Source organism: Mus musculus, chromosome 4, assembly GCF_000001635.26.
Source record: "Mus musculus strain C57BL/6J chromosome 4, GRCm38.p6 C57BL/6J".
Lineage (NCBI taxonomy): Eukaryota > Metazoa > Chordata > Mammalia > Rodentia > Muridae > Mus > Mus musculus.
Genome location: NC_000070.6, coordinates 11,392,211 through 11,402,774, shown reverse-complemented (window position 1 = coordinate 11,402,774; position 10,564 = coordinate 11,392,211). Strand labels below are relative to the sequence as shown.

General features: G+C 45.0%; 1 pseudogene; it reads right to left on the bottom strand.

The window, feature by feature from the left end:
- Nucleotides 1-950: 950 nt before the first annotated feature.
- On the bottom strand, nucleotides 951-6,060 carry Gm11821 (annotated as a pseudogene).
- Between the last annotated feature and the right edge of the window lie 4,504 nt (nucleotides 6,061-10,564).

Genomic DNA, 10,564 nt, shown 5'->3' with positions numbered 1-10,564 from the left:
CTTAGGGTGCTCCTCTTCTTTTTTTTTTTTTTTTTTTTTTTTTTAAAGATTTATTTATTATATGTAAGTACACTGTAGCTGTCTTCAGACACACCAGAAGGGGGAGTCAGATCTTGTTACGGATGGTTGTGAGCCACCATGTGGTTGCTGGGATTTGAACTCTGGACCTTCGGAAGAGCAGTCGGGTGCTCTTACCCACTGAGCCATCTCACCAGCCCGGTGCTCCTCTTCTATACACTGCCAGGTAAGGGGCAGCATCGGGTGGGACAGACAAGCTTGTGTCAGGCATTCTTGTGACTTGATAGATTTGGAGGGGTAATTCTTCCCTGGTGTGCAGAGGGCTGCTTGCTTGTGTAAGCAAGATATGAAGTCATCATTTCTTGGCACTTATACTCAAAATGGTGCAACTCAAATTGCAGCTGTTACTTCACAAAATGGAGTCATTCAAGGCCAGGCCCTCCATACCACGTGAGAGGGATCCAGAGGAGCCCTGCCTTTCTCACGTGGTAACGACTATACACTTTGTATGTATGTGTGCACATGTACATACGGGCGACTGAATCCAGGGATGACATTTGATAAGCTTGTGCCTCACTGTCTAGCCACGCCCCCATATCCTACTCTGAGGTTTTAAATCAAGGAAGCCCCAGTGGACAGAGATGGCTGTGGGCTGTCATAGATAAGAGTTGTAGGGCTGGCAAGATGGCTTCTTGGGTAAAGGCATTTGTTGCCAAGCCTGATTTATCTGAGTTCAGTCCCTGTGACCTGCATGGGGGATGGGGAGAACCAACTTCTGAAAGCTGTCCTCTGACTCCACACACATGCTGTGGCACAAATACAAATAAATATAACAAATTCTTAAGCAACTTCTGTTTTATTCCCATTAGATAGGTCTGATAGTTTTTTGTTTTTTGTTTGTTTGTTTGTTTTTGTTTTTGATTGTCACCAAATATCGTAGAGCAGAGATGAAATGTATGCGGGTACATAGATTGTCAATGGTTACATTGGTTACATCACATTTCTTAAGAAACAGAACCTTTCTGCTCCTGTAAACGTTTTCTCCCACTGTAAAGTGAGGTTAGTGCTGACATAGTTATTGCTACACTCAGAGCTTGAGTCTCCACCACGTCGAGGTACATTGTCTCCATCCACCCTCCCAGGCCTTCCTTACTTGATTAAGAGCCAACCCAGCTCACAGCCCACACTGTCCAATGCTTTCACTACTGCTGGAATGACACCAAGTAACGTTACAAAATACCAGAGATCAGACTGTCTTCTCCCTGGAGCACAAGAGTTCAACTTATTCTTCATGACATGAATATACTGCTCTTTAATTCTTCCAGAGAGGATTATTGAAGACAGAAATGCCTCCCCAAATCCTTTTCCAGTCTATTCCTTCACATCTCCTGAGGCGTTGCTTGTCTCGTCCATTTCCTTCGGTCATGAAGAATCACCTTTCCTTCGGTGGTGTGTCATAACGGTTTCTTATGCTTTTTGTCAACTGCTTGATAAATATTTTGTACGTTTTTCCGCAGTATGTGTGAACTGTCTTCTGTAGTTCCAGCTCTAAAGGTTTTAGTAAGGAACGGACGGAATCATCCTCAAGAGAGCAATTTCTTAGTGCTTCATACACAGCTCTGAATGCTGGCTGCTTGTCGTCATGGTAAACACCTCTGTTTCCATGAAGAATGAAGACTCCTTCTTCTTCTGCTTCTCGGCAGTTGCTCCCATATATACAGTGATCTGGTCGGTAATTCCATTGACATGGAAAAACAAAGAGGCTTTCTGGGTTGTGGGAAAACACAATATTTAACAGATCCTGATCACCCCACGTGATGTTCAGTTTGTACTTTTTAAGCAGTGGCATAAGTATGTCCCCCCAATTGTAGCCGCGCAGTTGTCATATCATTCTTGAAGTACTTGCTCCTCATCCGGGTCATGTTCATCAGCATCACTCCAGAGTTCACGCCCGTCCTCCCATAGTACGGGTGCCAGGCAAAGCGATTATACCATCCAATTCTGGGCTCCTTGTGTTCTGGTGCCATCGCAGCAATTTGTGTGGAATTAAATTTCTTTAGTAATGACCAAATATCATCAACAGGTCGTAAAAAAAGGATATCAGTGTCGACATACAACAGTGAGTCAACTTCTTTCAGTATTAATGGCAAGAACAGCCTCTGGGACGCACAGGGCTTAAAGAGCTTCTTCCAGTCCGCGGCGCTGTCGCATGGGAAGGTGATAGGGTACAGGCTGTAGTCAAATCTCCGGAGGAAGGACCAGCTGGCAAGTCTGTCTTTAAAGCTATTGTGCAGTTGGTCTTCAGCAAAGATGTGGACGTGCAATGGCTTGATGCTGAAAATCAGAGCTGACTTCAACATAGTCACAGTTTCTTCCAGTCTCTCACCACAGGCAACAACAGCAAGGTGCATTTTCTCATCGGGCCTTGTTTTCATATCATACCTGCCCGTCCGGCCCGGGCCCGCGCTGCCCGTGCCTCTCCCCGTGCCGCGTCCACCGTCCGCCAGCCAGGAAACTACCGCGGCCTGCGGCCTGCGGCCTGCGGCCTGCGGCCTGCGCCCCCCCCCCCCCCCCCCCCCCCCCGGCATCTCCTTCCTCAAAGGACACCGCGAGCTGGCTGAAGGCCAGGCCAGGCACAGCCCTACGACCCGCAGGTAGCGCCGCATCCCAGCCCGCGCTGCTGCCACCACTGTCTGTTTTTTTTTTTTGTTTTTCAATACAGGGTTTCTCTGTGTAGCCCTGGATGTCCTGGAACTCACTTTGTAGACCAGGCTGGCCTTGAACTCAGAAATCCGCCTGCCTCTGCCTCCTGAGTGCTGGGATTAAAGGTGTGTGCCACCACGCCCAGCTTTGTTTTGCTTTTTGAGACAGGGTTTCTCTGGGTAGCCCTGGCTGTCCTGGAACAGGACAGGCAGATCTCTGTGAGTCTGAGGCCAGCCTGGTCTACAGAGTGAGTTCTAGGACAACCAGGGCTACCCAGAGAAACCCTGCCTCAAAAAACAAAATGAATAAATAAAATAAAAATATTTCTTTGTGCCAAGTTACATGTGGTCAATACTATAAGCCAAAACAAAAAGCTACAGTAAGCCTATTTACTATTGTAGTAATATCACATCTTAAATTCTATAAGATATATCATTTATCATGGTCATGAATCACGAAGAACACTTGAGATACATTAAGTTGCATTCTAGGATTACAAAACTATGTTAAAATAAGCAGTAAGTATGTCATCAAACCTTAAATTTTGCATAATAGGAATAGTCAAGTGTCTGCCTTATCCCAGCGCCCTTGTTTTGCAATAGGCCAAAGAAGCAAAGTGATTTATTTGCTCAGCCAAGATGACACAGCTACCTGGCAGCACTGCTATATGCAGTGCTCAGCAGTCTGGGCTTGCAGGCCAGCGCTCTTTCCCTGTTGGTGTCCCTCTGAGGATATGCTAAATCTCATGACAAGCCTTTGAGACATCTGCGTAGCGGGTTTTGCTGAAAATTAGTTCCAGGGACAAATAATAGGGCATGAAAGTTACTAAAATTCATTATATGAATGCATGAAACTGGCAAACGATATACGACTATATACAAAAGCAAACATCCCATCTGAGTGCTGGGATTAAGGGCAGGTACCACCACACACAGCTGAGATTTGTTTATTCATTGCTTTGGTTCATTCTTTAAACATGTGGTCTTGCCAGGATGGCCTTGGGTCCTGAGCTGAAGATATCCTCCTGCCTCGACTTTCAGACTAGTGAGACTAGTAGCACTGCTGCCGCACCTGACTAGGAAGGCTCTTCTGATCCTTTGGTGTCCAGCATGGCTATTTATTGTGTGGCTTCACTTCATTACCTCCTCCAACTGGTTCTACCTACTTTAATTAGTCAGTGGGGCTGCACACTTCACCCCAAGGCATGGTTCCTGCTGACTGGTAGTGTGCTTGCAGAATTCCTCCTAGAGCTTGGTCACAGGCTCCATGCTTTTGCGTACAGCCTTTAAGTCAGTGACAATAACTACCTGAGAGAAGTACTTACTGTCTGTTGAGCGAACTCACTTGTCTTGTCGTGACTGCCTGTTTTGCCTTCTCTTCTGTACATTCCCACAATGCAGCCCCAGAAACACAAAGGAAACTCTTTCTGCTTCCTCTTCCACCTTCCTCTTCATTTTGAGATGAGGATCTCACTATGTAGCCCCGGATATCCTTATACTCTCAAGCTTCCTGCCTCACTCCCCTGAAAGATGACATTATAGACATGTACCATGGAATTGGCATCAGTGAATATTTTCTTACAGAATGTATGCAAATGGGCTGGGAAGTAGGGGTGTGAACTAGTGCTAGAGACCTTGCCTTCTGTGAAAGAGGTATTGGGTATGGTTCCTAGCATTTGAAGAAAAAACAGGTCAGGGAGTGTTTCAGGGAGAAATGTATACGAACAAAGGAATAGTAGCACACACCTTGTAATCCCAGTACTTGAAAGGCTGATGCGGGAGGATTGGGGATTTGAAGCCAATTTCTCTGCAACACAATTAGACTCTGTCACAAATATGTTTGTGTTGATACGTATAAGCGTATGTGCATCTAGACAATAAGCACATGAGAATGTTATTAGTCACTATGGAAATTCAAATGAAAAAAACAAGCACTATTTAAGCACGTTAGGTTAGCTAAGATTAAAGAGGCAAGCAGTAAAATATGAAGACTATTAAAACCTTTATATATTGTTGAAAGGATTGTTCAGTGGTATAGCCACACCGGGAAACACTGAGAGTTTTTCAAAGGGTTACACATAGAATTACCATATGATCTGGCAACTGTGCTCCTTGGTACATACCTAAGAAACATGAAAACAGATGGCACAATTGATAGTTGCCTATAATCCTACAAGGCTGAAGTAGGACAGGCACCACAAGTTTGAGCTTAGCCTAGTCTACATAGAGAGTTCTGGGCTAGCTAAAGCAAAATAGTAAGGCTGAAAGAAACAAGGAAAAAAGAAGGGAGGGGAGGAGGGAAGGAGGGAGAGAAGGGAATAGAAGTATAAACATACAAGCCTGTTCAGTTTGTGTACAGATCTCCACAGCCACAACACTCACACACAGACCAGATGCTCTCTAGCTAAGGAGCTGTTCAGATGTGTATTACTCACATACAGAAAAGGAGTGACAGAGGCTGGGCGTACTGTCTGGTGGAGCACCCAAGAACATCTGTTGAGAAAGACTTTTATCATCTTTTTATTATTTATGTGTACAGCTATCTTGGGTATATGCATGTGTGTGTACAGCTATCTTGGGTATATGCGTGTGTGTGTACAGCTATCTTGGGTATATGCATGTGTGTGTACAGCTATCTTGGGTATATGCATGTGTGTGTACAGCTATCTTGGGTATATGCATGTGTGTGTACAGCTATCTTGGGTATATGCATGTGTGTGTACAGCTATCTTGGGTATATGCATGTGTGTGTACAGCTATCTTGGGTATATGCATGTGTGTGTACAGCTATCTTGGGTATATGCATGTGTGTGTACAGCTATCTTGGGTATATGCATGTGTGTGTACAGCTATCTTGGGTATATGCATGTGTGTGTACAGCTATCTTGGGTATATGCATGTGTATGTGGGGGTGCACTTGCTTTTGTACACACAGAGAGGCCCAAAGCAAGCAACAGATGTCCACCTACGCCACGCTGCCTGTTCCTTTGAGGTGGGGCCTCTCCTTAAACCTAGGATCAGGATTTTCTTGGTGAGGCTAGAAACCAGCAAACCCCAGTGCTCCTTCTATCTCTGCTTTCCTCGGGGCTGAGATTACAGTCTTATTCTGTGGGTGCTGGGATCTGAACTCAGGTCCTTATTGTTCAGTAAGCATATTCTTAGCCATACGCCTGTCTCTCTGGCCAGCGAGCCTAAGACACAGTGTCCACCTACCCAGCAGTGTGGAAGCTCGGTTGCTCAGGGCACTGGTCCACTTGACTCCACTAGTATGGGAAAGGTAGACGTGGAGTTGAAGTTTAAACACAGGCTGGGCGACAAGTCCATCAACCCAGTGAGCCATCTTGCTGGCTCCAGATTATACTTTTGGACTAATGTTTAATAGTAGTAAGTGCACGGTATTTAAAAATGAAGAAATGGGGCTGGTGAGATGGCTCAGCGGTTAAGAGCGCCGACTGCTCTTCCAAAGGTCCCTAGTACAAATCCCAGCAACCACGTGGTGGCTCACAACCATCCGTAATGAAATCTGATGCCCTCTTCTGGAGTGTCTGAGGACAGCTACAGTGTACTTACATATAATAAATAAATAAATCTTAAAAAAAAAAAAAAAAGAAATGGCCAGGTGGTGGTGGTTCATGCCTTTAGTCCCAGCACTCAGGAGGCAGAGGCAGGCGGATTTCTGAGTTCGAGGCCAGCCTGGTCTAGAGAGTGAGTTCCAGGACAGCCAGGGCTATACAGAGAAACCCTGTCTCAAAAAACCCCAAAACAAACAAACAAACAAACAAACAAACAAACAAGAAATGACCATAGGGAAGAACTACCTCAAACAGGATCAGAGTTTAGGAAGGGTATAGGTAGGTGGCTACAGACTTTATTATAAGTCATGTAGGAGCTAGGCATGGCTGTTTAGGCCTGTAACTCCAGTGCTTGGAGGCTGAGGTAGTAGCGTTGTGAGGAATTTGAAGCCCACCTGGGGTACACAGTGTCAGAACAACTGGGAATCCAGAGTAAGATCCCATTAAAAAGAAAGGGAGGCTAGCCGGGTGTGGTGGCACACGCCTTTAATCCCAGCACTCGGGAGGTAGAGGCAGGTGGATTTCTGAGTTCGAGGCCAGGCTGGTCTACAAAGTGAGTTCCAGGACAGCCAGGGCTACACAGGGAAACCCTGTCTCGAAAAACCAAAAAAAGAAAAAAAGAAAAAGAAAGGGAGGCAAAGAGATGGCTCACTGGTTGGGAGCACTCACTGATTGGGTGCTTTTTCAGAGGACCAGAGTTGGTTCCCAGCACCCAGCTTGGCTCACAAAAACCTGTAACTCAAGTTCTGGAGGCCCAGATGCCTTTTGTGGGCTCTGCAGGCATCTGCATCAGGCCTGGGACATAGCTGAGTTGGTAGAATGCCTGCTGAGCAAGCCTAAATTAAAGCCTTGGGTTTAATCCCAAACAGCACACATGCTAGGATTATAACCCAAGCCTGGAATCCTAGCTCTCAGCAGGTAGAGGCAGGAAGATCAGAATTCCAGGTTATCCTCCACCATAAAGCAAGCTAGAGGCCAGTCTGGGCTACATAAGAGCCTGTCTTTAAAAAACAAATAACAACAAGAAGAAACAATGTGAAGTATATAGAATAGTAAATAAATATATGGAAAACAAAATTGGGTTTGGGGGGAAATTAATTTGTTCATAATTTTCAGAAAAGATTAAGGCAATGGTTCCAAACCCCTGGTATATGGTTCATCTTTCCCCATACAAAATTGATGTGACCAGTTTTTATAAAAAACAAAAATCTTCTTTATTCTTGACTAGACTTTTTGATACTAAAACCTTTTCGTTTTTCTGAGATAGTGTGTCACTATGTAGCCTTGACTGGCCTTGAACTCAAAGAGATATTCCTTCAATTTGGATTCATATTGAATTAAAGGTAGCCAAAACTATATTTTTATATGAAATGGTAGTAAATTCATATGCATTATTTTTTAAAAATGTATTTCTTAGGGCCAGAAGATAGCTCAGTGGGTAAAAGCACTTGCTATACAAGGCTAGTGACCCAAATTTGGTTCCCCAGAACCTAAATAAGAAGCCATGTGCAGTAGTGTGTATCTGTAATCATAAGAGATGGGAGACACAGGCAGGAGAGAGAGATGCTCAAGAGCAGACGCAGGAATAAGAGAGACCCAGCCTCAAACAACAAGCAACAAAGTAGAAGGGAAGAACCAACCAACTCCCCCAAAGCTGTCCTCTGACCTCCACAGGTGTACTGTGAGGCCTGCGTGAGCACACACACACAGAACCACATACGTTAGGGCTGGGTACACTCTATGTACCTTGGTGACCACTTGGACATGGTCAAGAGCAACTCCCAAATTCTCTCCTCTATAGACTATTGGGCTTTTCCTTAACTGGTTTGGTTTGCTGTGAGCCCTCCCAAGTTTGGCTCCCGAGGGTGCAAACAGAGCTCTTTCCGGGTATTTTTGTTTTTTCACCCTGACTAGTGCACTGGAATTCAAAAGCCATTTCCTATCTGCCCGGAGGAGTGTGCCTGTCACAGCTGGAGCCCCGAACCCCGCCCCCTTCCCCCTTCCCCCCCAGCTGAGAGCACTTGCCCTGTTTATGCATTTGTTTTTGTGATGAGCAATTTGTTCACCCCTCTCATAGAGCAAGCACCGATTTTGTTTGGTACAAACAAGCCTGAGCACGGTAGTAGATGAACAACTGAATACATTTACCAAGCCTGACGGTCACTCAGAAGGCCACAGGTGAAAAAGTGCTGCCAACAGTACACTGTAAGAATTGGACATAGACGCATCATAAAAGTTAACTTCCTTGTCTCTAAACAGCAGTTTCTGCCAAATGTCCTCTCTCAATGTAACACTATATACTTCAAACATACAGAAGGCCAGGGGAAAACTGTTTCCTGGTCCCTGGGTTATATTTTGCCAGACTAGCAACGTTAACCCTTTGTCAGTCAAAGGGGTAGCTGAGCTGATAACAAATAAGCCTGAGGCCTAGGGATTAAGAGTCGATATCCCCCCCCCCCCAAAAAAAAAACAAACACAAAAACCCCTCAGTTAATTATGCAGTTTCCTTACCACTCACACTCCTTCTGGTCCCACTCCTTTAACTCCTCCCCCTTCTACTTTCAAGTCTTTGAATTTCTTGAGAGTTGCTTACAGGAGCTGGACAGGTTTGCTACAGAGAACATGTCCCATGTCCCATCTGTCCACCCCACCTTGACTTAAAAGGTAAGCCTGCTGCTGAGCTGTTTCTTTGGAACCTGTAAAGGGCTCAGAGTAAGGAATACGTAGGAAGAAGATATTTGTACCAAAAGGCCAGAGTAAGTGGGGAGGAATTTTTGGGTGGCATCATTTACCCTCTAGATGCCCAGTAAAACCGATGATTTTGTTGTCGCCGCGGGCCAGGTGTCTCTTGCTGCCGTGCTATCCAGACTCCTTGTATTTTATATTTGCACTTTTTTCTGAATTTGCCTATGACAAGCATGGTGTTGGGGTAATAAAGTCTCATTTAAACACCTTGCTAGTGTCTTTTGCAGGGGTTGAAACAGAGACTCAGGTAGCTCAAGCTTGCCCCAAACTTCCCATATTCAGAAGAGCGCTGGGCTAGGTTTCTTTAAGACAGAGCCTTAGAGTCAATGGTTTTGTGGTTACCTTAAGTAACCCGACCCTCTCAGTAAGTCCTCTAAGTAGAACCTTCCTGGCTTGGAAGTGTATTCTTTTTAAGGAGACACTTTATATGCCCCATTTCCTTAAAGCCTGTGAAGTATATGTCATCTTCACAGGTGAGAAACCAAGTCCCTTTGAGACTAAAGAACAAGTCCAAACCACAAGATAGCAAGTAGCAGGGCAAACTATTAAACTTAGATTTTTCTATATTGGTAGTCGACAATAATGGCTATAATAAAGGTTCAGGCCAGTAACTTGTCTAAATGTGGAATACACAGAATAATTAATAGAATATTATAATTTTTTCCTTACCTCCCCATTGCCGAGGTTTGGCCCGAGAATGAGGCATCGTGCAGCCCTGTCTAAGTGAGCATCTAAGGCCTCTCAGCAACTTTCCATAGCCTCAGAATAGATTTTTACTTGATATTTAAAAACTGAGATGCAAGTCACATACTATTCTGTTTCTTCTATTTGGGGGTACAGTTTCATTGTTGTTAGTGCATTCACAAACAATCCTAACCATGAGCTCTGAGTACTTTGTGAACACTTTGCTACCCTCCTTTTCTGAAGTATACCAAGGGAGACCCCGTGCTCCTGCAGGCTGGAGCAGTACAGGTGGATCTGAGCTGGTTGCAGAAATCAGGACAGCTTTTGACTTCTGTCTACAGAGCATGCCTGGACACAAATGGCTGTCTCAAATACGTGGTCGTAGTGGGAGGTCAGCAAGCTCCTGCTTCTCCAAAGACAGGGCTAGTAAATAACACAGAGCACTAATGGGCATTGCCAGAGAGCAAAGCTTGGTCATAATGGGGTTTTCTGTTGTTAAACACTCAAGTTCTTCATTCAACCATCCCTTCATTTCAAAGCACAGTTAAAAACTTCAGTCCCTAGTTGCTGGACTGCTGTCCCCATTGTTCCTTGACATGCAGTCTTCTTGGCTCCTCCCCCTTTCTGGTGGGTGTCTGACGGTTTTGTTTTTGTTTTTATTTTTCGAGACAGGGTTTCTCTGTATAGCCCTGGCTGTCCTGGAACTCAGAAATCCGCCTGCCCCTGGCTTGTTCTAAGGCTTGTTCTTGTCAAGGAGTGGTGTCTCCATCTTTTCTGGTGTGTCTTCCTCCCAAGTACTAACTCCTCCAACTCCTGACAACAGGCTAGCAAGTGAGTTCAGCA